The 27555-nt window shown below is 41.9% G+C and overlaps 1 protein-coding gene across 4 annotated transcripts in view; it reads left to right on the top strand.

Annotated features, from left to right (window-relative positions):
• Nucleotides 1-27555, top strand: part of ddx6 (DEAD (Asp-Glu-Ala-Asp) box helicase 6) — a 127708-nt gene that overhangs the window by 12609 nt on the left and 87544 nt on the right. The window contains exon 1 of one of the 4 annotated variants that reach the window (XM_060923538.1): nt 15693-15782. The exons of the other annotated variants lie outside the window; for them this stretch is intronic. The gene's annotated coding sequence lies outside the window, so the exon portion shown is untranslated. Of the gene's footprint in view, nt 1-15692; nt 15783-27555 lie in introns of those variants that run through there. 4 annotated transcript variants of the gene reach the window in all.

Raw genomic sequence — 27555 nt, forward strand, 5'->3', positions numbered from 1 at the left:
CAGTGCCCGCTTACAATGCACCAGGCTGTCGATCATCATTTTCGTACTGCTCCATCTGGTCTTTACGTCCTGTTGTAAACGCTTCGGTTCAATATTCAACTCGTCCTCAACATCTTCGAGTTCAGCGCAGGCCTTGGGGGAGTGTTTGAAGTGGGTCACTATTTTTCTCCCGTTGGCAATGGCATCGCTTACAGCTCGCTGTGCCAATAGACCTTGTTGGACAACGAGCTGTAAGGTGTGCGCAAAACATCCCAGGCTGGGCACCCCAAGCTGATCCATTGCCCTTTTCATATTGGCCGCGTTATCTCTTAGAATTACGTGGACCCTATTTTTGTCAATCTTCCAAGCTCGTAGCATATGTTCCATGGCATCTGTGATGGCATTCGCTGTGTGTGAGCCTCTAAACTCATGTGCATGTAAAACAGCGCTCTTTGGGGTGAAGTCTGGCCCAATCCAGTGTGCAGTTAAACTTAGTAGAGATAAAGGGCGGTGATCACAGCTCCACATGTCCGTTGTGAAACTAAGAGCATTTGTACTCTCTACTTGTTTGGCAATGTTATCTCGAACATCTTTGTGAATCTGGGGGATAGTCTTCTCAAGGATGTAATGACGGCTGGGCATGTTGTACCGTGGTTCCAGGTGTTGGATGGTGCGTCTAAATCCCACTTTATTCACGAGCGATAATGGCTCGTCATCCAGAATGATTTCCTCGGCAATGACCCTTGTTATCCCCTGGGCTTTGGCACTGTTCAGTGCCAGTTTGTCACGCTGAGCAAAAGTTTCTGCTAGTGTTAGTTGTGTAGGACCTTTCTTTTTGTCTGCAGTTTTTTTAAGATACTCTTCGTGTTCTTTATGGTGGTACTTTGCTAAATGCTTTATTAAGTTGGTTGTATTAAAACTTCTTACAGCTTTACCACCACGCCTGACTTTATTGTGGCATATGTTGCACTCCACCTCTTCGTCTTTGTCGATATTTGCTGATATCGGCGGCCGATCCAATCCTAATATCGGATCAGGACAACCCTAATCCCTGTGTCCGAAATTGCTCGCAACTCACTATGTAGGACACTGTATAGTGGAGACACCATTTTGTAGTGCTGTCCGTGCTGAAAGAAATCAAATTAAGTCTCAAATTTGATTTTAATAAAAGACAGTAGCAAAGAAAGTATTCAGCCTTGATTTAAAAAGAACTGAAAGCTGCAGGTACTTCCATATCGTGGCAGGCTGAGTGGTATGCTGGGGCACCTCTTGCCAGCAGACCAGGATATCCAGAGGGAACTTGTGCAGTTCACTGTTGACCTGACCATCCCCAGCTTTAAGGAGGGAGAGAGCATCGTGGAGTGGTGGGGTCATGTCTTTGACAAACCAGACAAGTACCCCTCCCTGGGTGCACTGGCTAAGTGTTGCCTCTCCATCTTTCATGGACCTAGAGTTGAGTCCTCATTTAGTAATTGAGTCCTCATTTGATGCAATTGATCAAAGGAGTGGCAACATGAATGTGGAAGTCTTTAATGCAACACAGACGGTCAAGTACACGCTGATGTCCAGGGGGAAGACAGCTATGCAGCTCTTTAGAAGGGAGGACGTGAAGTTTGGGGAAGTTGACAAAACATTGTGCAAGAACATTAACTCTGCAGCAGCCACATACAAACACCAGCAGAGGGTGAACAAGGAGGAAAAGCAGCAGCAGAGCAAGTATGGCTCTCAAGCAACTTGCAGTGCTCAGCAGGCCAAGAAACAGACTGCTGAAGAAGAGAAGCAGGCAAGGCTGAAACATGTGGCAACTCAGCGAAAGCGGGCCATGGAGACACTGGTGGTCCAGGCAAATAAAAGGAAAAAAAAAGATCACTATTCCTTGTGTGTTCTCCACTTTCTTCGTTTTATTATTCACATTTTTTTCCAGGGCATAATTTCACTATAACTACATGTATTTGAATTTGTATTTGTACTGTATGTCCTTGTGTAAATATCAATACAGTATACTTAGTAAGGAGGCTATAATATTTATTCTGGGGAAGGACCCCCCAAACAAAATAAAACGACACCAGAGGCCACGTCACCACTCGCGCACCCTTCTCACCTTTTTCACCCCGACCCGTTTTCATGCCTGCTGTAAGCTCTCTTCTCCACCGGTGATCAGCTCAATGACAGTGGTGTTGTCAGCGAACTTGATGGAAGTGTTGCTCTGGGAGGGGATGCAGTTGTAGGTGAAGAGGGTGTACAGGAGTGGACTGAGCACACAGCCTTGGGGGTCCCTGTGCTCACTGCTGGATGTTCTGGTACTGACTCTAACAGCTTGGGGTCTGTTTGTGAGAAAGTCCAGGACCCAGCAGCAGAGGGAGGATGTCAGTCCAAGGGTGGAGAGCTTCTCAGTCAGTCTGCTGGGGATGACTGTGTTGAAGGCTGAACTGTAGTCCACAAACAGCATTCGAACTTGGGTGTTCCAGGTGTGACAAGGCTGTGTGGATGGCTGCATTGATGGCATCATCAGTTGAACGGTTCTGACGATGTGCAAGTTGAAGGAGGTCTATTGTGTCTGAGATGTTCTTTTTGATGTGTGACATGACTCCTCTCAAAACTAGTGCTGCCGCGATTAGTCGACGTAATCGACCATAAATGGTCGACTGGAATTTTTTTTAGCCGATGACTTTTTTTTTTTTTCGGTCGTCGGCCTGTCAAGCGCCTATTTATTTTTGGTCTTCAGTCTCAAACGGCTCATCCAAGTTCAAGTAATTCCGCTCCACACCACTAGTTTTGATGTGCGCACCCCACTGGTCAAATTGGCTCTTTCCCATTATCTTCCTTTACTGTTAGTTCTGGTTTTGAGCATGCCTTGACATGAAAATGGCAGCGGCAAGTGATTCTGATGAATCAAGGACGGCGACTTCTAACGTTACGAAAAGACAAAAAGCATTGAAAGTATGGGAATACTTTAGGGCAGCTGGTGATAGTGGTTTGTACACTCTAAGGCCCTGTCCACATGGCAACGGATTCAGGTGACTCCGATACAATTGCTTATCGTTTAGGCCTGGCGTCCACACGGCACCGGTGTTTTGGGTGCCCAAAACGCAATCTTTTTGAGAACGGGTTCCAGAGTGGAAAGATCTGGCAACGTTGCCGTTGCGAAGTCGTCTGGATGAGTAGAACGGATTTGTTTACGATGACGTCACAACCACATGACTGTCAGTGCTTCATGCCGGGTAGAAGTGTAACGAACTCGATGCGAGTTGTCAACAAATCCTATAACTTGGTTCATGAAACGCGCTTACAAAATATTTTCACTGTGAATATTTATTGTGTAATGGTGCAGAGAGAGAGAGAAAATAGCCCTTAGGGCAGAGTCAATCCCGCCAGCAAAAATGGGGAAAAAAAGGAGCGATCTCACCTCTTGAGATGTTGGTTTAAAGCAGGGGTCACCAAACTTTTTTCTCTGGGGGCCACATTGTCGTTCCTGACTGTGATGGGGGGCCGGGGTCGGGTCAGCTATATCACATATTTGTCTGGGTTATACAATTCTATGACCACCAGCAGGCCTCATTGTGTAGTAGAGATTACTAGCCTGGCACGGCCATCCCCACTACTGTATCCATACTACTATATCAACACTTGATTCCTGGCACATATTTGTTTATCTTTACTAGTGGTTTGCAAAAGTAGTAATCAAGTCTTCACACTTTGTTTTAATTTGAAATACCACTGATATTCCATTTATTTATTTTCTAATAAAAATAATATCAAAGCTGTCAAGGTAAGAAACATCTGCCTAGTTGAGGTGATTGACACTGGCAAAGATGAGTGGAAAATTATAAATTGTAGGTAGGCCTGTTGATATTATTAATAATAATAATTGTATGCAGCACTTAATAAAGGTCAAATAAATAGGCCTATAAAATAAATACATTTAAAAAAAAACAGTGAAATTATAATAATATGAGCAATAGATCAATAGATCACAGCAGTTGTGCTGTGTCCTGCACGTCATTGCTCTCATCCATGGCCAAAGCAAAAAACTCGAATTCTGATGCTCTCTCATTCAGCTGGTCATACACGTCCCCCAAATCTTCGGTTCGCCTGGTCATAGCAGGTGCGGAGAGACTCACCGCGTTGAGCGCATCCTTCTTGTCGGGACACGCCTCCTCGGCCACAACAAGCATGCATACTTTAACAAAGTCCCCATCAGTAAACGGCTTTCTATGGGTAGCTAGTAGGTGAGCTACCTTATAGCTAGCTCGGAGAGCAGCCTGGTTGATCTGGGTTTGGCGAAGGAATACATTCTGTTGTGCAGCCAGTCCGCATTTCATCCTCCGAATCCTGTCTTCTCTTGTTTGCCCTCGCAAACTAGCATACTCTTTGTGGCATAGTTCGAATTACGTGGGAGCCAATGGGAGCTGAGCTCCCATTCCCTCAGGCTCCCATGAAAGAAGCAAACTTAATTTTCTGTGGAAGTCTCTCAAATACGTCATATATCACCATAATAAGCTTGAATAGCCTATATCACCATATAAATATAAATAAAACTCATTTCATTTCCGATCACCATGCAGCCATAACTTTGTATTGAACGTGTTATTAAACCGCAACATGTACGGCTGTACTTCACCACCACACCACTATGCGCGCAAACTGAAATTTGCAGCCTGCGAAATCGAATGTGAAGTTAAGTCCGAAGAAGACTTGTCCTCTATCTCACAACGATCTTCCTTTGTTTAACAATATATATATATATATATATATATATATATATATATATATATATATATATATATAAATATATATAATATAAAATTTGTTTAACTATATATATATGTATATATGCAACACCGTGTGTGTGTGTGTGCGTGCGTGAGTGCATGCCCGCGCCTGTGTGTGAAAGCTGTGCACTGCAGTGCGCAAAAGTGCGCTGGTCCAGGAGAGCGAGTATGCATTGGTTTTTTTTTTTTTTAAATAGAGACCCCCATAGGGTCAAATTTATAATTCGAACCCTGCTTTGTGGCGGGTTTCATAGTGACGACGCAGATTATATTCTTTGAAAACCGACACACTTTCTTTACATACAAGACAAACTGCACAGTCCTTACACTGAACGAAAAAATAATCGGTGGTCCACTGTTCTTTAAAAACTCTGCACTCTCTGTCAGCTTTTCGCTGACCGCTAGCCATTTTGCTGTCCTGAACACTGACAGTTCTTTGCGCATGCGCTGCCTGTCACTGCTTGATCGCGAGCATATGACGAAAATTCGGAAAATATGAATAGTTCATTTTATAACTAAATATCAATTTTAATTGATAAAATCAACAAAATACAAGCTGCAGACATGTTATTATTTGCCAAAAAGCAATTTTAAAAAATAGGCCATGACCACTTTTGGGGATTGCCTCATAGGGCCGGTTCAAGTGATGGGGGGCAGAGGGGCTGGGGGGCCGGTCAAAGGGGGGTGGCGGGCCGGATCTGGCCCGCGGGCCGTAGTTTGGTGACCCCTGGTTTAAAGGGATAGTTCGGGATTTTTGACATGAATCTTTATGGCATCCCCATCAATAGTGTCGTGCAAACACACTGACTTACCCCTGACAGCATCCTGTGAGTCCAGTTCTTGTCCAGTTTTGGTCCAGGCGAAAGTAGTCTGGTAAGTTTGTTGGGGTCACGAAAGCAAAACGTTTTTCGTCTCAAAACAGTATGTGTTCAAAAGAGTGATATATTTGCATCACAAAACTGTTGCCAAATAAAAAGTCAGACCTCGAAATCGCTTGGCACTATTTTCTCTCCCTTCTTATCACTGCGCGCTGCCGCCAGGTGACAGCGAAACGCAGACCCACTAAGCTGGTGGGAGACCAAGGCTGCACTCTATCCACGGCTTACACACGTGATGGCACGGAGGATGTGTATAGTGGCAGCATCTGTCCCCCCAGAGAGGATCTTTTCAAAAGCAGGACAGATTATAACTGAGAGGAGAAATAGAATCAGAATTAACTAGTTAATTGCAGCAATTAAAGGAATAGGTAGGAAAAGGAAGGCGCAAAGACACCGCGCAGCGCCTGAAAACGGGTTTTCAGGCGCTGCGCACCCGTTTTCAGGCGCTGCGCGGTGTCTTTGCGCCTGCAGCGGTGCTTTGCCTGTGCTGTGGCTGAAAATAGTTCCGGATATAAATTGGTCTAGTAAATCCCTTCGTGTTAATTTGCATTGTGTACTCGATGTGAATGTGCAAGTCATGACAAATAATTATAAAAAATCTTGAGTTATTTAATTCACTTTTGCAACGACAATGCTAGCTGGACACGCCGGATTACAGCGACTAAGCTAACCTGGGCGTTTATAGATCAGGACAATGGCTGGGTCGGCTACAAAACGCTTTGGCTCACTCATCCAACTCTAGGGACTGCAGGGACTGACTCAATTTCATTTGGGGGTAGCATATTCCTTTAAATCAAAAATAAAATCTCAGGAGCCGAAAGAGCCGGCTGCTTATAGTAAGAAGAGCCAAAAGAGCCGGCTCCTGAAAAAGAGCCGAAATTCCCATCACTAGTAAACAATGAATGAAACAGCCGTGGCTGTCACCTGGCGGCAGCGCGCAGTGATGAGAAGGGAGAGAAAATGGTGCCAAGCGATTTCGAGGTCTGACTTTTTATTTGGCAACGGTTTTGTGATGCAAATGTATCACTCTTTTGAACACGTACTGTTTTGAGACGAAAAACGTTTTACTTTCGTGACCCCAACAAACTTGCTGGACTACTTTCGTCTGGACCAAAACTGGACTCACAGGATGCTGTCAGGGGTAAGTCAGTGTGTTTGCACGACACTATTGATGGGGATGCCATACAGATTCATGTCAAAAATCCCAAACTATCCTTTTAAGTCCTACAATACATTCCTCAAAAAGGGCGTAGAACAACAAATTAATCCATCAATGTGTAGCATTCAATTTATTCCGGACCATTAGACGCCGCCTTCCGCGTAGAATCATACGTCATCCTCGCTGCCATATTGGATAGGTCAAAGCGGAGAATAAAGATGCCTCATTCATGTGCTGCGTTTAACTGTACCAACAGGTTTACCATCCAAACGAGATCACATGGGATTACCTTTCACAGGTGAGACTGGAAAAATACTTTTCATTGTATTTAGTCATTATAACGTAATTTTACGAACAGATTTTCCTGACTTTGTGGCTAATATGAAGTCTCGCGCATAATAGTTTATGCGCATGCGTCCTTACTACTTCTATTCTGGTGTCTCCGAAGGGACCGTCTTGCAGCGCCCCTAGAGGTGTGGCATGTGTATTGCATCGTTTTCAGCAAGCGTTGCGTTGCCATATGGACCTGATATTTTACTGATCGTTGCCCATTTGGACGCGATATTTTTTTAAATAACATCTCGTTGCCGTTGTCGTGTGGATGTAGCCTAAGACTTCGTTGGCTTATCACGGGAGCACATCCACAATGCACGAGCACCTTAAAAGGAAACACAATCTGTTGAGGATGCTTCAGAAAAGGAAAAGACAATGTGAGTAGCCTAACATTATGATTAGTTTACACGCCTAGCTAGCGTGTGCTTTTTATAAATCTTGTGAAGTACGATGACCGACTGTCTTTGGATGTTAAGCAGGCCCCCTCGACTCTTTGGTAATGTTTTAGTTGAGCAACACTAGTATGCATGCGCATTTATAGTAATTTAAATGGTGTAACATTTTTGAGATGGCACCAGACTTGAGACAGAGGGTTTATCGGGTTTATTGAATAAGCACACAACATAGATAAAAGCCATAACTTATGCAACACGCACACGCAGGACGAATGTAACTTTTTTAACTTGGCGTTACCATCCCCTGGCTACTCTACCAACCCCCAGCAGTGCCACAAGAGGCTGGCTTTACATTTTCCGACAAGAGGCGCAGCGCAACAGCCAAACATGATTCATCAGGCTGTGTAGCAGCTGACCTGACAGTTCAGGCATTCAGACATATCAGATATTATGGGTAGAAGTGCTGTGTGCTTGTAGTATTTTAACAGTTGTGTGTAGCCTAGTCTATTTTGAATGTTTTAGCGTTTATTTACTTTTTTACTTTGGTACAAGTGACATGTTTTGGCCCTTGAGTTACATTCAAAATAAGAACTCAAATGAAATAGCAGTCGCTTGATTTTTTTTTTTTTTTGTGAATTAGTCGTCAAGATTAGTCGACTAATCAAAAATTAGTTGAAAGATTAGTCATGAGAAAATTGGTCGTTAGTGGCAGCACTACAAAACACTTCATTACAACTGAAGTGAGTGCAATTGGGCAATAGTCATTCAGACATGTTGTTTTTCTTTGGGAGGGGCACTATGGTGGTGGTCTTGAAGCATGTGGGCACAGACGACATGGAGAGGGACACAGGTTGAAAATGTCTGAAGACTTCTGCTAGCTGTGTGGAGCAGGCCCTCAAAGCACAGCCGGGGATGTTGTCAGGGCTCGCTGCCTTTCGGGGGTTAGTCCTCCTGAAGACCTTGCTCACCTTGATTATGGTCACAGTGGGTGAAGAGCTCTGTGCTGCCTCTGCTGGTAGAATCCCTCTGCGTTGGTTGGTGTTTAGGGTGTCGAAGCGAGCATAGAATTTGTTCAGCTCATCTGGTGATGTGTTGTGGTTGCTGTGACCCTGCTGTTCTTCTGCTGGAAATTGGTGATATGTTGCAGGCCCTGCCACATGCATCTGGAGTCTGAGGTGTTATAATATCCTTTCAGCTTCAGTCTGTACTGCCTCTTGGCTTCCCTGATGGATCTACGTAGGTCATATCTGGCCTTTTTATATCCATCTGCGTCACCAGAGGCAAAAGCGGTGGAGCGTACTTCACTGTTAATCCAATGTTTTTAGTTTGGATATATTTTGCAGTGCTTGGTGGGGACAGTGTCATTAATGCATGTGCTGATGTAGCTGGTGACCACAGATGCATATTCCTCTAAATCCACAGAACAGTCTTCTCTCAAAGCAGCAGTCTTAAACACATCCCAGTTTATAGAACTGAAGCAGTCCTAGAGCACCAGATCAGTCCCTTCTAGGGATGGCGAAAACTAAAAAAAAATATCTTGACCGACCACCGAGCCTCATTAGCTGGTTAAAGTCGGTTAACCTATGAGTTTAAAATTCTAGAATTGGAATTATTAGAATCTATTCTAAATCTAACCGAGCATCCGCACATTCAGTCCCAGTCGCTGCCCTCCACTCACATTACCTTTTCTACAGCGCGAAACATTTAGTCAAACGCGGCACTGATGTCGAGGGGTTTGTATTGGAGCGGAGGACAAATGGCTCCAGCTTAGAGACAGTTTCAGTTGGCCATGATGGCATTGAAAATAAAGTCAAGTGCTAGAAGTACATAACATTCAGTGATGGGAATAACGGCGTTAAAATAAAGGCTGTTATAATGCCGGGTAATCTAATTAATTAGCTACAATCGTTATAACGCCATTACCAATATCAACACGCCATTACTGCATGGTATTGAAATTGCTCTGAAGCCATCACCGACTTGGCTCACAGACATAAAAGCTGCATTTGTCACTCCCCCTCCAGACACTGCTGTCATTTCATTCTCTCCCCTTCCCTCTGTAAGTACAACAGCGCCACAGTCTCTTTAAGGACTACAACTCCCATCACCAGCTTCCGCGTTGACCTACGTCATGCCTGGGCGAGATCACCTACGTCACTTCCTCCCTGAGCTCATAAGTAACTGAGCAACGCTTCCTTCTTCCTCTCTCTCGTCTGGACTTCAAGCCATCTGAACACAGATACCCTGCACCAGAAAACCAGATAAAGACGTCTTTTCCCTCAAGAATCAGTTTCGTGCTTTTCTTTCACCTTTGGCCACGGTTGATTCTAGAATCACGCGATTTTTAAACTCCGCTTGAGTTACAACCGGTTTTCAGTTATTCATTATAAGTACGTACGACTGCAGCCCAAGCAGTTAATTTAAGGTTAGAAGCGACCGGATCCTTTGAATTAATTCTCTGTGCACATTGTCTGATCAGAGACTTTCTTTTCATCACGAGTGACCATGCGTCGGACCAAGAAATTCTCTGTGCTTCACGGAGGTCTCCACAATGGTGAAACTCCAAAAGTCTTGGAACATCTCATAATCTCACGTAGAGGCGAGATACTGAAGTAAGATTGGCATTTGGGCATAAAAGCTAGTCTTAGGAATTTGCTTTATTGAAGTAGTGTGAATTTAAACTCAGGAATGGTTTGTTTACACTGTAGACACGCAGCGTGTTGAATTGATTGTTCTATTTTGTTTTAATCTCTCAATTGTTTAATAGATAGGCTTTGCATGCTCTCTCTCTATTCCTGGCTAACACTTTAATTTCATTATTACACCTATCTTGACCACATCAAGATTTCAGTGGATTTAGTACTGTTATAAGCTAGTGAAATTAGCCTATGGCAAATTTTGTCCCATTAGCCTCCAGGGCTAAGGATATTGTCTCAAGGGAACATGTGGCGGTCTTCCCCCACACTCATACACACCTTTTTGTTTTAACTCCACGAGGTAGGATCCTTGGGCCTTAGCTAGCCACATACGGCTAATTCTTTTGTCTAATTAGCAACCAAGGCTAACTTTCTTGTTTTACTTAGAAACACATGGCCACAGGCCTCACAAACACACCTTAGCTAAACACACGGCTAATTCCTTTGTCTCGTTAGCAAGCTAGGCTAACCTTTGTTTAGAACACGTGGCCACACACACACCTTAGCTAGCAATCCTTGCTAACTTTTTGTTCAGGCCACACACACAGGCTAACTCTGTCAGGCCACGTGGCACACACAAACACACCTTAGCAAGCAACCAAAGCTAACTCTCTTGCTGTACTTAAACACGTGGTCATAAGGCCTCTCTCTCACTCACTCACTCACTCACTCACTCGCACGCACGCACGCGCACACACCATATCATATTTGTATATAATGATTCCAACTGCTATTATCCATTTTTTCTTTATAATAAATTCATTTATTATTGAAACTGTGTGTTTGTGTTCAGATATTTTTGAAGTCGCCCAACCTCAAAGAATTCCAAGGTGCATATGAGTTATGTAATATGGTAAGTGATCATAATAATTTGGAATATACCATAATTTAGCTGTTTGATAATTTATTAAGTATCAAAATTAATGGTATGATTCAATGAGACTGATTCAATGAAAACGATTTAATGGGACTGATTTAATGAGATTGATCACTTAATTACCAGTTGCACCTACACCTCCAAAAGTCAGCATCTGCGCCTTTAGTTTGTGTGGAGAGATATGATCTGCAATAACATGCATTGTTGGCTACAGACCGAAACATACTTTCAGAATGCACTGGCCAAGGCAGGACTAAAGTCGATGTGCCTTCTAATAATAATTAAAAAAAAATGATTAGTAATTTGTAAGCTAAAAAGTCTAGCCTGATACTTTTTTATTTTTCACAAATACAGTCAGTGTTAATAACTGCAGTAGGCTGTGTTGATATTGCATACTGCTGCGGACTAGGCACTTTTCTTTGAAATGAGACACAGACCTCATACTGCAGTTGTTTTCCAGCTACTGATATTTCGGTTACATGGCTGCTCATTGTGCACAGCCATTGGGAATGGGATAGCTGGAGCTGAGCTGATTAGCCGCTAAGCTAATATAGCAACTGTCTGATGCTAAGTAACATCAGTGAGTAACCAGGTTTTAGTTCAGATCTTGTTTTATTACGTTGACATTAATATTCACCAGACTAATCAACCATCGACTTCATTCATGCACCGTGTTCTTGTTTCTTTGATAGTCAAGAATTTCCTTGATGTTGCGTACCTGGTTAACATAAAATGTAATCCAACACTGAGACTTTTTTTTCGCCGAGTGGCAGCTGTCTTCAACTGGAGCGGGAGGGCGGGACATGACTGAATGGGTGTTTCTGATTTGTCAGCTGTCGTCCTTACACCGCATGGCATGCCCCAAGCATTTACAACACAGAATTCCAGGTTCTCCGCTCCAAAATCGGCAGCTTCAAAATAATTTTTTTTTTTTTTAACTGACAACCAAAAAAAATTAACCGGTTGACATTGATTTGGTCAACCATCGGTCAAATGGTCATCGGTTAACATCCCTAGTCCCTTCATTCCAAACTTTAACAGTTTTACTCACTGGGGGGGCTTGTTTAAGAAGGGCTTGTAGGCTGGGTAGAGGAACACAGATGTGGTCAGACTGTCCAAAGTGGGAGTGGGGCACAACCTTGTAGCCATTCCTCACGTTGCTGTAGACATAGTCCAGGATTATGTTGTCCCTTGTCGGAAAGCTCGTGTTGGTGGTACTTTGGTAGCACAGTCCTGAGGTTGCAATGGTTAAAATCCCCGGTCACGCATGGATTAAAGTTTTCCGTCGCTATGACGGATTTCCGTCAACTGGGAGTGCTAAAGGTCAATAATGAGTGATGCAGATCCGAGGGAAAAAATGGGGGGGGTGTAGGCCCATAGGTCTGACACCGATGTGATTTAGAACTTCACCAAGCTGCTGTGATTGCCTGTTGTTGAACCCTTTCTTGTGCGATGTTTGAGTATATGTAAAGGAATAAGTTGTTGCGCTAGATAGGCCTAAATAAATAAATACAGCCTACGCTACTGTCTAGTCCCGGGGAGGCTCGGCGTAGGCCACTGATGAAACTATTTGGCTGTCCTACTATTAGGTAACTAGGTTACTTGTCTACTACTAATACTAGGCCTTTTGTAGTAGTAGTAGTAGTAGTAATAATGATCAGGTGAAAAGTTGAAGCCGCAGCAAGCCCTTTGCTATTAAGCGTTTTGTAGGCTTCGGCAGACAATCTGGAAAGGCTGTGTTTTTCTTTGGTTTGATTAGCCTATGATTTAATCTTTAAACATTATGGTTTCAGCAGTTCGCTTAAACATTAGAGGCTGCAGAGTCGGGCTGCAAGATTTCCCAGCACTGGTTTAAGATGCCAAACTTCATAGTAAGGAGAAAATAATTCCACAGTATTGTGTCTTGTCAGTCTCAAATTAATAGTGAAGGACCAACGCGAATTAAGTCCCAAAAATCATCTTGTAGGCCTATATTTTACGTTTTCAAAAAAGTCCGGAATTGGATGTCGGTCAGTAGAGTGTAATGAAGTGTCTCATTCACTAAGCACAAAAGGTCGGAGAACAGTGGAGAAAACAGCGATTGCTTAAATAGGCTACGGATGTTTTACATTAGTAATTTAATGTATGTGACAAATTCATTGATTAAATAGATAAAGAAGCGAATACTCCAAAGCTTAAAAATCAGGAAAGTGGCTCCGGTGTCGCAAGTGCATGAGAAGTTATTTGAAAGTTAACCTGATGAATTTGCGTGTGCGATTTCATGAAGAACCGGGACAATTGGCATTCGGTGAAAGATTCACACCTATGACTCATTATATTCGCTCTCGCCCACTGTTGCTTTGTTTTCCCGATTTACAAGCGTGTCTGAAGATGGAGTTTTCAGAAATCTCCACTCTGCCCAGAGTTTGCAAAAGTAGCTGTTTTCAGTGACTGAAACCTCCGTATAGGTGTGAATGAGAAGTGCAACCGAATAAATAAATATGCGTCTTTTTTTATCCGGCTACATGTAGGCCATCACTGTGCAAAGCCTCTACTGTTGAAATGGTAGTAATATTTGTTAATAGTAGGCTAATTTCCACATTAATCGGTAAAATGGCACAAGGGATATGATGGGGGGGGGGGGGGGGGATGGCAGTTTTATCAGGGGAATGATTTGAGATTTTTATTTCAGAAGGGGGATGCCTCCCCCCACATCCCCCCCTCAACTCGAGTACTGCGTATAAGGCCATATTTCACCGGACATAGGCCCTTCGATTTCCATCAGTAGAGTGCGTCAAATTACTTTCGGTTTTGCCAGCGTGGATGCGCTTCTTTTAAATGAAGGCACAGATGTGTCCGACGTCGACAAAATGGTAAAGAATAAGTGGAGATGGGCTTGGCTAAATGAAATGGGCGATAATGGCAAGCCATTTAGTTAATGGTGCAAAAAGATGAAAATGGCAGGTGTGTGCTTTTGTGTAGTTTGCCATGAAAAAAAGTCTATGGAAGCAATGGCAAAAAACTAGATGCCTTTGGCTTCACTGCGAAGAAGCAGAAAGTGAACTTTCACTCTTCTTGCAAGTTCTTTCTGTTCCACCCTTTTGAAAGCATGATTCAAGTTCGACTGCACTTGCACTTTTCTCTTAACTACTGTTGTGCATTACTAAAGTATTGTTGAAATAAATTTGCACTTTGCGCTGGAAACTTGATGTTTCATCATTTATAGCCAGTAATGACAATGGTAAAGTCTTGCCTTAGCTTTAGTCTTTGTTAAAATTATGTAAATGTACTATAAGTAGGGGCCTAGGGGATAATGGACAACACGGCGTTTAAAATTTGACGCATTGCTGATGTGGTAGGGGCCGACGACATGGAGCTTTTTTTTTTTTTTTCTTTTTTCTGTCAGATTTTTTTTTTTTTTTTTGCTTTAATCCATGCGGTCACGACAAGCATGGCATCTGGGTGTGTGGTCTCGTGTTTGCTGATGTCGTGTAGTAGTCCTAGCGCTGTAGTCCGGTCAGCCCGCAACGGGATGTAAACGGCCAGCATAAACACAGCACTGAACTCTCTCGGTAGATAAAAGGGTCTGCACTTCACCATCAGCACTTCAATGTCTGCACAACAGTGTTTTTCAACCACCTGTGCATCCATACACCATCTGTTAACATAAACACACACTGCCACCTTTGTTTTTACCGGAAGCAGATGTGTGGTCTCCGTGGTGCATGGAGTGGGTCTGTAGTTCAATGGCCAGGTCTGGCAGGCTTGCAGTAGTCCAGGTTTCCATAAAAATCAGGGCACAACACACTCTGATCTCACATTGGGATGTTATCCTAGTTTTCAGCTCATCCATCTTGTTCTCGAGCGAGCAAACATTAGCTAGCAGAAGGCTAGGTAGCGGTGGTCTTGTAGCTCTAGCCTTTAACCTAGCATGTAGCCCGCCTCCCTTACTGTGCCTCCGTCTTTGGTGTGTGGATTGTCAGCCGTTTCCCTACTCGAGTCTGGTGGTGATGCAGCCTGCCGGATGGTGTCGGTGTAGCTCTGGTCGGTGTCAGCGAGGAGAAGAAAGCTACAGTCCAGAAGGACTGGACTGGACCCGACCCGTGGTGAATTTTGCCAATGTCCAGAAGTGTCTTTGCTATAGGTGATCCTAGTGTACAGGCACTGAGCTTTTGTCACGATCAAAAGTACTAAAATAAACAATAAATATGATAAATTCTTTCTTTCTTCATAATGTTAAATAAGAGCCCTTTTGAAGAATAATTAAACTGCCCTCCCTCGTGGATATAGGTAACGATTACTTGACAGTGTGCTGGTAGGCCACATTAGCCTGCCATCCGTGGCATTATACTATTTTATAGCTTCCTCTAAGCGAGGAGATATTCCTTTTGTCTCATTTCCACAATGTACAGGATCCCTCAGGATTCTTGATTTGTCAATTGCTAGCAAAGATAAAAATGTTGACCTCCAATCTTCCTTTTTGCTTGAGCGTTGCTGGTCCATTTCTTCTTTGACTGCTTGATTGTGTTCGAATTTTGTTGGAACAGCATCAGGTTTGAGCCTTCTCTGTCTGACACTGACACTTAAACTCTCCAACAGATGGGGATTCTTCAAAAAGTGATTGGAGCAGAGTGGCATATTTACCTGGCTGCCAACCCTCTTGCTTCATGTGCACAATCCACTCTCTCTGCCTCTTCTCCTCTCTCGAAAAAAGGTAAAAACTTCTTCCTGAACTGGTCCTGTTACAGTTCACTGCACGACAATAAGGCATGTTTTTTCTTTGGAAATTCCTGAACGCGTGTCTGCACTCAAGCTGAATGGCAATGCAAATAAACGGAAGTGGACTCAACTCAAGCGATGAGCTTGTCTTGAATGATGTCACGTGCCGAATGGTCACGAAAATTACCGGGCAGAAATTCGCAGCGATCGGCGCTAACTTTATTCTAACTATTTTAATTATTACTTAACAATACTACTTGGGACCAAAAGAAAATTAGAGGGCTTTTTAACAGTTTCAAATGTGCATAAATTTAAAACCTTTGCTTATGACCTTTTAAGGTCAGGACTTTGACTTGGCTATTCCAAGACATTAACTTTATTTTTCTTTAACCATTCTTTGGTAGAATGACTTGTGTGCTTAGGGTCATTGTCTTGTTGCATGACCCACCTTCTCTTGAGATTCAGTTTATGGACAGATGCCCTGACATTTTCCTTTAGAATTTGCTGGTATAATTGAGAATTAATTGTTCCATCAATGATGGCAAGCCATCCTGCCCCAGATGCAGCAAAGCGGGCCCAAACCATGATACTACCACCACCATGTTTCACAGATGGGATAAGGTTCTTATGCTGGAATGCAGTGTTTTCCTTTCTCCAAACATAACGTTTCTCATTTCAACCAAAAAGTTCTATTTTGGTCTCAGCAGTCCACAAAACATTTTTCCTATAGACCTCTTGCAGTCACGTGACTGAATCCCAGCTGGAATGTAAACAGCCACCATCTTGTCGGTCAACAACACAACTGAATATTGTTGCACTTGTATACAAAATGGATCAATTTCAACTGACGGACTATACGGCTCATTTTTCGAATGAACAGATAACTAGATACATGTCTAAAATAAATGACCTACAGATTAGTGACCCTTATCGATTACCGGACGCAGTTTTCACAACCGTGTCAGTGGATATTGAACTGCCAGAGGTGGAATACCCAGATGTGTATAATTACCTCATTAACTTTCCCTCGCTGTTCAGTGGTGAAGCACTGCGTGCTTTATAAATCTCTGGACAGTTATCTTTACAGAAATTCAGGATTTGTCAGCCCCCCTCAGATGTGGCATCTTAGAAAATAACAATCCTCATTGGAGGCGTAAGTCACTTAAGTATTGAGTACTAGTACTGATACCACATGAATATACTGGAATAAATACATGGCGAACCTGAGATGAAATGGTCACTGCACAGGTGCCAGTGATCGTTCTTTCCAGTCGGTACCCATGCCTTGTTGTTGTTTGGATTGGCCTGGCTGATAGCAGCAATCCGTTTTGCATGCCTGTCAGGGTCCTGTGGCAGCCTATGAAACTTTCTTCCTGATTTCTGACCTCTCCTGTTGACATTATATGCCATACAACTCTCTGGCATTGTGGCACGGTAATATTTGCAGATTTGGGCGAAAAACAATGAAAGTCAGTGTCGGTAAATTGCGATGGCGGAAATATAGCGTTTGACCGACAAGATGGCGTCTGTTTACAATCTGGATCGGCTGTGACGTCACATGCAAGTGGACTATAGCCTTCTGGCTTGTCCACATGATCATGAGCAGCAATGTTCTTTTTGGAGAGCAGTGGCTTTCTCCTTGCAACCCTGCCATGCACACTGTTCAGTGGACTCATGAACATTAACATTAGGCAATGTGAGAGGCCGTCAGTTGCTTAGAAGTTACCCTGGGGTCCTTTGTGACCTTGCTAACTATTACACGCTTTGTTCTTGGAGTGATCTTTGTTGGTCGACCACTCCTGGGGAGGGTAACAATGGTCTTGAATTTCCTCCATTTGTACACCATCTGTCTGACTGTGGATTGGTGGAGTCCAAACTCTTTAGAGATGGTTTTGTAACCTTATCCAGCCTGATGAGCTTCAACAACACTTTCTCTGAGGTCCTCAGAAATCTCCTTTGTGCCATGATACCAGGGCTCTACACTTTTTTTTTTTTTTTTTTCTTTCTTTCTTCTCTCTTCAGGAGCACTTGTGCTCCCAAGTTAAAAATTTTAGGAGCACAGGGAAAAAAATGGGGGCACAAGTAGGTTTTCATTTTAAAGGTTTATTGCAGTGCAAACCTTAGACACACCAACACATAATGCAAAATTCAATTGAGAATGAACGAATGAATGAACAAACAAATGAATAATGAACAACTGAATGAATGAACAAACAGTAGCTAAACAGAGAGCAGAGCTCAGCAGAGCTAACATCAAGGACAGCTCCTACCCTGGCTCTGAGTTCTTTGACTTGCTGCCCTCAGGCAGGCGTTACAGGTGCATCAAAGCAAGGACCAACAGACTCGAACAGTTTTTTCCCCACAGGCCATAACCACCTTGAACAATTAGCCTTTTTCACATCGTCACTTGCAGGGGAACTCGTATCCGTTTTCAGCCTTTTGAATGGAAGAAGAGGTATACGGCGGCAACATATGTTAAAACTGTCATTCACAGATAAGATTGATAATATTGCGCATTGTTGTTTATCATTACGTATTGTTAGCGACCATTCCAGTCACCTATCTGCCTTGTTTTGGAAAGGAAGTTTACTGACTTTCTATGGTTGCTACTTGTTAGCCAGCAGATTAGCATGCCGCCGCCTCTTCCATTCAAAAGGCTGAAAATGGATGTGAGGTTCTTCTGCAAGTGACGTAATGTGAAAAAGGCTAATTACTAGGGCTGTAACGATACACCCAACTCACGATTCGATTCGTATCGCGATTTTTGACCCACGATTCGATACGCCCACGATTTTTTTTAAAAATGTTTTTTTAAAGTAGTAAATTTTACTTATTAACCTTTACTTACTTACATTAACTATTTAATAACTAATTCAGACCACTGCAGAGAATGAGTAATATGTATGCAAAAATGAACAAATGTATATCCAAAGATTTTTATTTCTCAAAATACTGTTGAGCCGGAAGCTCTGGTTTTTTCGGTTCTGAAAGTCATTTTTCCAAATCGTGTAAATCCGTTAAGATTTTTTTTGGGGGGGTGGCTCTCTCACTGTCTCACTCCCATAGGGCCAGTGATTTTCTGTGATCGCGGAAAACAGATGGAAATTATGGAATTTTTATGGTGAAACATTGCTCACGAGTCAAAATGTAACTGCCTCAGAAGGCTTCCACCCAAGCAGACATGCCTTCAGTGTTGCCAGATATTGCTAACGTTTTCCACCCCAAAATATGTTCAAAACCAGCCAAAAAGCACCTAAACCTGCCCAATCTGGCAACACTGCATGCCTTTCCGGTCAAGTGATTGTGATTGGCTTGTGGCACACCTAGCCAGCCAATGAGCTGCTTGTTTACAGATTCGCTCCCCGCGTCGCAACCAGAATGGCGACCGCTTAAAAGAAATGAATGCTCTGCCAGTGGCGAGTGTGGACGTTGCGTGACTCGCAGAAGATTGTCGCAGGTCGGCGAAAAAAACGACTTACTAATAGATATAAAAAAATAAAATTTAAGTAAGTTTAAAATGTAATTTAAGTAAAAAAGTAAAGTATTCATAAATTGAAGTTTGGAAGCGCCTCTGTTTTTGGGCTGAGGAGAAGTTTGAAAGGGTGTACCGCGATTCTGCCTTCTTGTATCGCGATACGGATCGTGGCTCTGCGTATCGCGATTTCGATACGCATATCGTTACAGCCCTACTAATTACATGCACTGACTGATGCCACTTCTGGCAGGTGCAACAATGCACCAACAAGGACCTAAAAGGACAATATTCTCACACTTGGCTGATACAGTGCAACCTCACAGAGCAACTTTTTAGTTTTTATAGCTTTTGCATATTTTAGATTTATATTTCTACACTTTTACATCCATACCCAATACAATGCAATACCAAATACAGTGCAATATCCTGAGTTTTGTAGCTGAACTGAGTTTCTATAACTAATGTGCAATTAACATCTGCAACTCAACACGCCCAGTTGTGTGTGTGTGTGTGTGTGTGTGTGTGTGTGTGTGTATATATATATTCTTTGTTTTTCTGCTGTGTTGTGACGTGCACCATTTGTATATACTGGTATATCAGGGTTTTTTCTAGAAAAATTTAGTATGAGGGCGCTCACCATGGTGAGGGAGTGGGGGGGGAAGAGATGGTGCCGGTTGTCCCCCCGCCGTGCAAAGCCTTTGAAAAATGCTCCAATGGGACATTCTGAGGCTATCTGAGAGGGAAATTGTAACAAATTGTCTATCAACATTGAAAAAGAAAGAAGTAAGGCCCCAAAAAAAAGTGTGTTTCCGGTAACATGAAATACTAAAATAAGGTCGGTAGGTAGGAAAGGTTTTTTTTTTTTTCTTAATTTTTTTTTTTGTTCGAAAAAATTAACACAAGTGTTTAAACATCTTACAAAATAGTATTTTGGCACAGAATCCTTTATACCACATCATAATAAAATAAGTGTTTTAAATTTTTAAACGAATAAAAAAAATATCTCGAGTTCGAGTTATGATCTACGGAAGCGATATTTCATGATATTTTCATGCAATAACGTGAAAACACCTTATCAAGAAATAACGTGAAAATAACGTCCTAGGCTACTTCCATTAAAAGCAGACGGCCTCGCCTAGCCTACTGTAGAACTTGGGTCGAGCAAAAACATGGCTGAATCCTGAATGACTCCTATTTGTATAAATAGGGGACTGCATAGGCGGCAAAATGTAGTGTTTTTCCCTGCCATGGAAGTGCACTTGAATACTGAAGAGGAAGCAATTTGCATTACAGCCTTGAATGAGGATTCAAAATGGCGGCTCGGCTCAGTTTATGCAGGAGGGCTGATAGAAGTGGCGAAACATTTTACTTTTTATCGTTTCTTTCACAACTTGAATGCGTTGAAACAAAAAATGACAAACTAACGCCGCTTGCACTAAAATATCGAGGGAAATTTGTAATAACTTTACGGTCGGCAATTTCGACGCGGAAATTCTCGATCGGTCGGGTTACCAGAAACACTTTTTTTTTTTTTTTTAATTTGGCCTAATCTTCTGCCTTTGTCTTTGGCTTTCTTCCGCTTCGTGCCGCAGGATGACATCTTTAAATGCCCAAGTGTCAACAAAAACAACTCGCGAACTACTTCTGTCAAAAGCTCCCGCGCCGGTGGGTGAAAGGTCATTCAGTCTCGAGAAATCTCGCGCTCCAAGTCAGCTGACCTTGTATGTAACCCATGTCAAATCTCGCGAGAGCAGCCGCGACAAGTAAACAACTAAACAACATGGCGCCTCAGTCTGGAAAACGCCAATTCGGATTGTTTTTGCACCGTCTGGCGGTGTATCTACTATGATTGGAATATTTTTGGAGCAATTATAACGTATTTGATGATCAGACACATTGTCACGTAGTGTTGCTGGGATGTTTTCACGGAGTCGGTAAGGGGGCGCACGCCAAGAGTAAGAGGGCGCAGCGCCCCTGTTCCCCCGTTTAGACGAAAGCCTGTATATTTGTTTTTCTGCTGCAGGGTTAGATCTTAAGGTTTTTCTGCACTAGCCAGCCGGGCTGGTGGCTTGCAAATTGCACTAGCCCGCTATTTTAAGCCCAATTCCTGTGACAATTGAAAGAATTTTAAATACTAAACAATGAACAAGTTGAAACAACAGAAGCTCCCAATTCAGTGTAACAAAACCAGTACTTTATTCAATCCATTATGGTTCTCATATGTGACTTTGTGTTTCAAACCATAATTGTCACTTTGAAGTACAAAAGAGGTAGTCATTGCTTACAGTTAAGTAGACTAGTACATGTAGTAATCTCGCAAAATGGACTAGAACTGAAATCATTCAGTTGCCTTAGACTGGAAAAAAAACATAGCAAATTCTTATAGAAATGGACTAGAACTGAAATCATAAACTTATCTTGGACTAGAAAAGAACATGACTAATTCTTGTACAAGTAAACATTCCATACAAAAAATATTAATGAAATTACAAGTGAGCAAACATTGTGAATGCACTCTTCAAAATACAAAATGATAAACTACTGATAACAATACATTGCTTTAAATTGTATGTTATGGCATTAATGCCTTGCCATACAAGCACAATGTGACATGTATTTCAATTCTAATAACTGACTGATTTGGAGTCATCTTGAATTTTCATACTCACAAGGTTATGCTTCATTCACTCAATCACTGGCCATATGGATAGGCCAGTTAAAAACTATGCTGTCTTGCAAATTCAGTGCAAATCTCCTCTTACTCACATCTCAAAACTTTTCAAACATGGCTGACATCAGCCCCCACTGCCCTGCCACCTACTCTTACAGAATATTAAATGTGCTGAATGGTGGTGCCACCTTGTGGTAGGTCTGGCAAATTAGGCACTCATCATGGTACACAGTTACAACCTGTGTCAATGAACTGTGACAGTAATGTTCAACAATGCATTACACCATGTACAATAAATAGAATGAGCTAAAAGATTTTGTATCAGATTTTGCGTGATTCAAGATGGCCACACCCATGTCAAGTTATTGCACTAGCCAACACGGGCTAGTAGCAGAGATTTTGCACTAGCCTGTGGCTATCTGCACTAGCCACGGGCTAGCGGGCTAGTGTTAAGATCTAACCCTGTGCTGTGTTGTATGTTCCCATCTAAATGTTTGCACTGGGGTGTGTGCTTTCCATCTCATTATATAATTTTCCTGCACCTTCTCCCATCGTTCTAGCTTTCTTCACTACACTTTCTTCCTTGTCCGTTCTTTTATTCTTGTTTCCACCATCATTGCTTTTAAAAAATGCTGTTCTCTGCATAGCGAATATATTTTTCAGCTCGGTCCGAACCAGCTCTGTTATCTCTCAGTTGAATGATCTGATGAATCCCTAAAAAGCACTTTTCCCACCTAATGCCACATCCACAACATACAACCGTGGGAAAGAGGGGCAATCACAGAAAGATGAGTAGAAAACGGGAAATGTTACAGGGGATATTTATTGTGATAGGCTATTGTAGCGTCAGCACAAAAGCACCAGACTCAACTTTAACTGAAAGTGTTATTCAGTAGCCTAAACTTATTCAAGCTACAGACCGAGAAGAATAAAAATGCTGAAATCTCATGTCCCGGTAAAACGCACAAAAATGTAACTTTTTACATTGTTAGTATGCCTGCCGTTATAGTGCGGACTTTCCATAGCATAGAAAATCGCTACGTTTCAATTTGTATAACTGAACTTGTTTCATATCACTGGTCATATAAACCTATGTAAACAGGAAAAACGTGGAAGAGTTTGGTCGCATCTAACTACAGCCCCAAAAAATACCATTGGCCATGCTGAGCCTAGCTACATTGCTAACAGGAGTGACGGCGCGTCTGACTGACTTGGAGGTCGCTCAAAGCTCGGAGAGGTACGGAGCAGCTCGTCTCAATTCAGATAAGAGCATATTTCATTATGGAAGTACGGTGGACTGTTCCTTTAATAATTTTAAAAATATATTTTTTTTTCGCAATTTTTATCGTCTCTCCAACTTTGAGGCCCCCCTAGCGCCCCCTGGTGGCCCCCCAGGGGGCCGCGGCCCCCACTTTGAAAACCACTGCTCTAGGCACCCCCTGGGCATTACCGTAAGTCACACAGTATATGCGCAGCACATATTACCATATATGACAAGACGGACAAAGCCATCGAGCTGATTGATTTGATAATCTAAACAGAATAGTCTATGAACGAGGCTTCTCCTGCCTAAAGAGAATAGACTCCAGCGAGGAATAAGCTAGGAGAAGACTCGCTGGACAAATTAATCCACATCAGCATGGATGACAGCAAGATGGACTATGAGAGCGTTGCCCAACATTGGGCCTAGCAAAAGCCAAGGAGAATTAATCTGCTTTAAAGGAGTAGAAAACTTAATTCATTAGTTAGGGTTTGCAGAAAGATTATGTACTTATAAACAGTCTCATGAAGTTGTCCAAATGTGTCAAATATAGCATAAGTTCAAAGAATAATCATAAGCATTTTGGGCAGTGTGATGTCACTGGGATCCATTTAACAAAAGAAGCCTCCGGATTGTTTTGTTAAAAGGTCACAGTGACGTCACACTGCCAAATATGCTTATCATTTGAAATTATTCTACATTTGACACTTATTAACATTCTCTTCATGAATGTGTTTATGTATGTAATCTTTCTGCAAACTTAAATGTATGAATTAAGTTTTCTTTTCCTTTAAATGTTTTAATCTGAATCTAGTCCATTTAATAAAGTGCCAAAATTTAAACTTTATAATATGCAGTTGCCTTACTTTTCTTTTCAGTGTATCTTAGTTATACATATTATGGTAATTGCATCAGAAATGTTCTAAATCATTATAGTACTACAGCAACTTATTTTAAGGTGGCAGTTCTTAGGTTCAGATACCTTTGTGAGGTCATGATGGATTCTCTTCATTGGATTGCAGAAGATGGAGCAAACCACTGTTCATATTTTCATGCGCATTTTTGTTACAACACTACTTGATCATAGATAATTAAGGTATCCCTGTAGATTTTCAATCTATCATATACCCAAGTAATCTATAACAAAACAGTTTAACTTAAATGTTGAACTTTAAGGTGAAATTTCAAATGTCTAAACATTTAATAGTATTTAGGTCAGAAATCATTGAAACACTGGTAAAATCTATCCTATAATCATGTATCTAAAACCCGAGACCCTGAAAATGCACCCGAGAGCATCTATTTTCAAAAAAATTTTCGGGGAGACATGTCCCCGGACCCCCACAGTTTCGCTTGGCACCTTTGGCACTCAATTGTGTATGTATCATGCCAGAATTTAGGGCTTTAATTTTTTTTCTGGGGAAAATATATATACGTGTGTGTGTGTGTAAATAAATTCTCACACGTGTCATCATATTATACGTGTTATGATTGCTTGCTGAACAAAGAAAATATTAACATTATATACACAGTTCGTTGCTTTTTGGTGAAAAACAAATTCTGTGACCTCATTGACTGACTGGATTTAGCAGCTACAATACAAATAATTATGGAGTTCAAACAGAACTTTGAAGTATGGCCAAGAGGTCTAAAGCTTATTTTATTAATCTTTGAAATATGCTGATTAAAAAAAAATCAGGCAAATTGCTCCAGTGGTTCAGATTTTATGGGCGTTTTTGGGCTCTGACATTGCACTCTTCAGAGAAATGGGCCTGTATTTTCATCCTAATTGTCACAATAAAACCGTTTGCACCTCTCAAGTGGTCAGCATGTGTAAATCAAGTGGTGCCAAACCCCAAAAATCTATTTTAATTTAATCTTGTAATGCAACAAGACAGGACAAACACCAAGGGGGATGAATACTTTTGCAAGACACTGTAATCATTTTCAGTGTTCGAATATCAGATGTAAGCTGAAGTGTGGTATTATTAAATTGCCTTTATTTGTCTAGCTGCTGGTTCCATTTTTTTTTTTTTTTAAATCACCATAGAAGCTTTTAATCGGCCATTCCTATATTATCGTGTTGTCTTTGGCTCTGACTGTCTGCACTGCCACTGTGGTGCTCACTATTATAGTCAAACTGTACTCGCAGATGTCCATTGAGAAATCCTATGATGTAGATTGTATATCAAACATTGAATGCTTAGCCTCGGTTTGACTTTGACATGGCATGCTTGAGATTGAGCAACAGTCGTCTTCGCCACTAGCTGCTTGTACATTTGACAAATTTAATGCCTTTTACCTCTTCTCCTTTCCAGCGCGACCAGGAACATTGATCCCAGTTGTCCATGGTGATGAATAAAATATTTGGAAAGTAATTACGGATGATTCACTTCATTAATTGAAGAGCTCTCATCTATTTGTATGGGTGTAAAGCAGACTGGAATTCATAGATGTATTTTCAGATACGATTACACTTGTCACCCCATTGACAATAGTATCAGTCAGACCAGTCTGCTGGTCTGACATAGAAATGTTCAAAGAAATTTCATCACTGACATTGACTGAACAGATGGGGTGAAAGCTATACACCCAGTCTGTTTGTACGTCAGTCAGTGGAGTCTGCAGAATGCAGTAGCAGTGCAGTCAATCACAGCCCAAGACAATGTGATAATACAACAATGACTGACTGACTGATTAAAAGCTTCTGTGCTGATGAATACCATGGAACCAGTAACTAGACAAATAGACAATCCAGTAACATCACATTTCAGCTTTATCCAATATTTGAATATGGAAAATGATTATGTAGCCCAATATATGTTTTTGTACAGTTATCGACAATGTGAGCCTAACCACTGGAAGTTCCTAGCGTGCAATGCGTCCTGGGATTTGGGAAAGAGGTGAATAAAGATGTGTAAGGAATGTGAGTGAAGTTGAGAAAATAGAGGTAATGAAAGGGAAAAAATGTCAGGAATTACTTTTCTTGGGGCAAATTTGATCGGCTATGACGGTTTAATACATAAACCAAGTCGATGCAATGTATGCGGTAATATGGTGGCCAGATGGCTTCACTTGTCTGAACAGTGGGGAATGGGCGATGAGCCATCCATTTATGTAGAGATCAGTGGAGTGCACATGTTGAATTGACATAAGCTTCATGCACTGTAGTGGGTTTCCCAAAAGCATCGTAGCACTAGGATAAATGGTAGAGCGAGCAGCACAATGAATGGATCTCATCTCATTGTCCTTTTATCTTCCTTTATTTCCTTGTACATGCTTTTTATGAGCTATATCACATGGAACATGGGATGTGAAGAAAGAAGTACTGTTATCCACACACATACAGTGGGGCAAAAAAGTATTTAGTCAGTCACCAATTGTGCAAGTTCTCCCACTTAAAAAGATGAGAGGCCTGTAATTTTCATCATTGATGCACTTCAACTATGTGAGACAGAATGGGGGGAAAGAATCCAGGAAATCACGTTGTAGGATTTTTAATGAATTAATTGGTAAATTCCTCGGTAAAATAAGTATTTGGTCACCTACAAACAAGCAAGATTTCTGGCTCTCCCAGACCTCTAACTTCTTCCTTAAGAGGCTCCTCTGTCCTCCACTCGTTACCTGTATTAATGGCACCTGTTTGAACTCGTTATCAGTATAAGACACCTGTCCACAACCTCAGTCACACTCCAAACTCCACTATGGCCAAGACCAAAGAGCTGTCAAAGGACACCAGAAACAAAATTGTAGACCTGCACCAGGCTGGGAAGACTGAATGTGTGAAGAAATCAATATTGATATTTTCTTTTTTTTTAATTTATTTTATTGCTTGAATATTTGGAAGTTTCTGTGGGCCATGAACATCTTTCAAGTGTCTCAACCAGCGAATTTGCATATTTCATGTAACGATCATACCTGCCAACTATTAGTTTGCCTGTAATCATTACGGTTTTCATGGTCTTGCTCCAGGCTACGGATTTTCATGAATGTTAGTTTTAAGTAGATTTTTTGTTTTTGTGTAGAAATAAAAGGAAAACAAACCTTTGCTGATGTTAACTTAACATTGAAAATAAAAACCAGAAAGGAATAGAAAATCTCATCTCATTATCTCTAGCCGCTTTATCCTGTTCTACAGGGTCGCAGGCAAGCTGGAGCCTATCCCAGCTGACTACGGGCGAAAGGCGGGGTACACCCTGGACAAGTCGTCAGGTCATCACAGGGCTGACACATAGATGCAGACAACCATTCACACCTATGGTCAATTTAGAGTCACCAGTTAACCTAACCTGCATGTCTTTGGACTGTGGGGGAAACCGGAGCACCCGGAGGAAACCCACGTGGACACGGGGAGAACATGC

The sequence above is a fragment of the Neoarius graeffei genome, chromosome 6 (assembly GCF_027579695.1).
Source record: "Neoarius graeffei isolate fNeoGra1 chromosome 6, fNeoGra1.pri, whole genome shotgun sequence".
Taxonomy (NCBI): domain Eukaryota; kingdom Metazoa; phylum Chordata; class Actinopteri; order Siluriformes; family Ariidae; genus Neoarius; species Neoarius graeffei.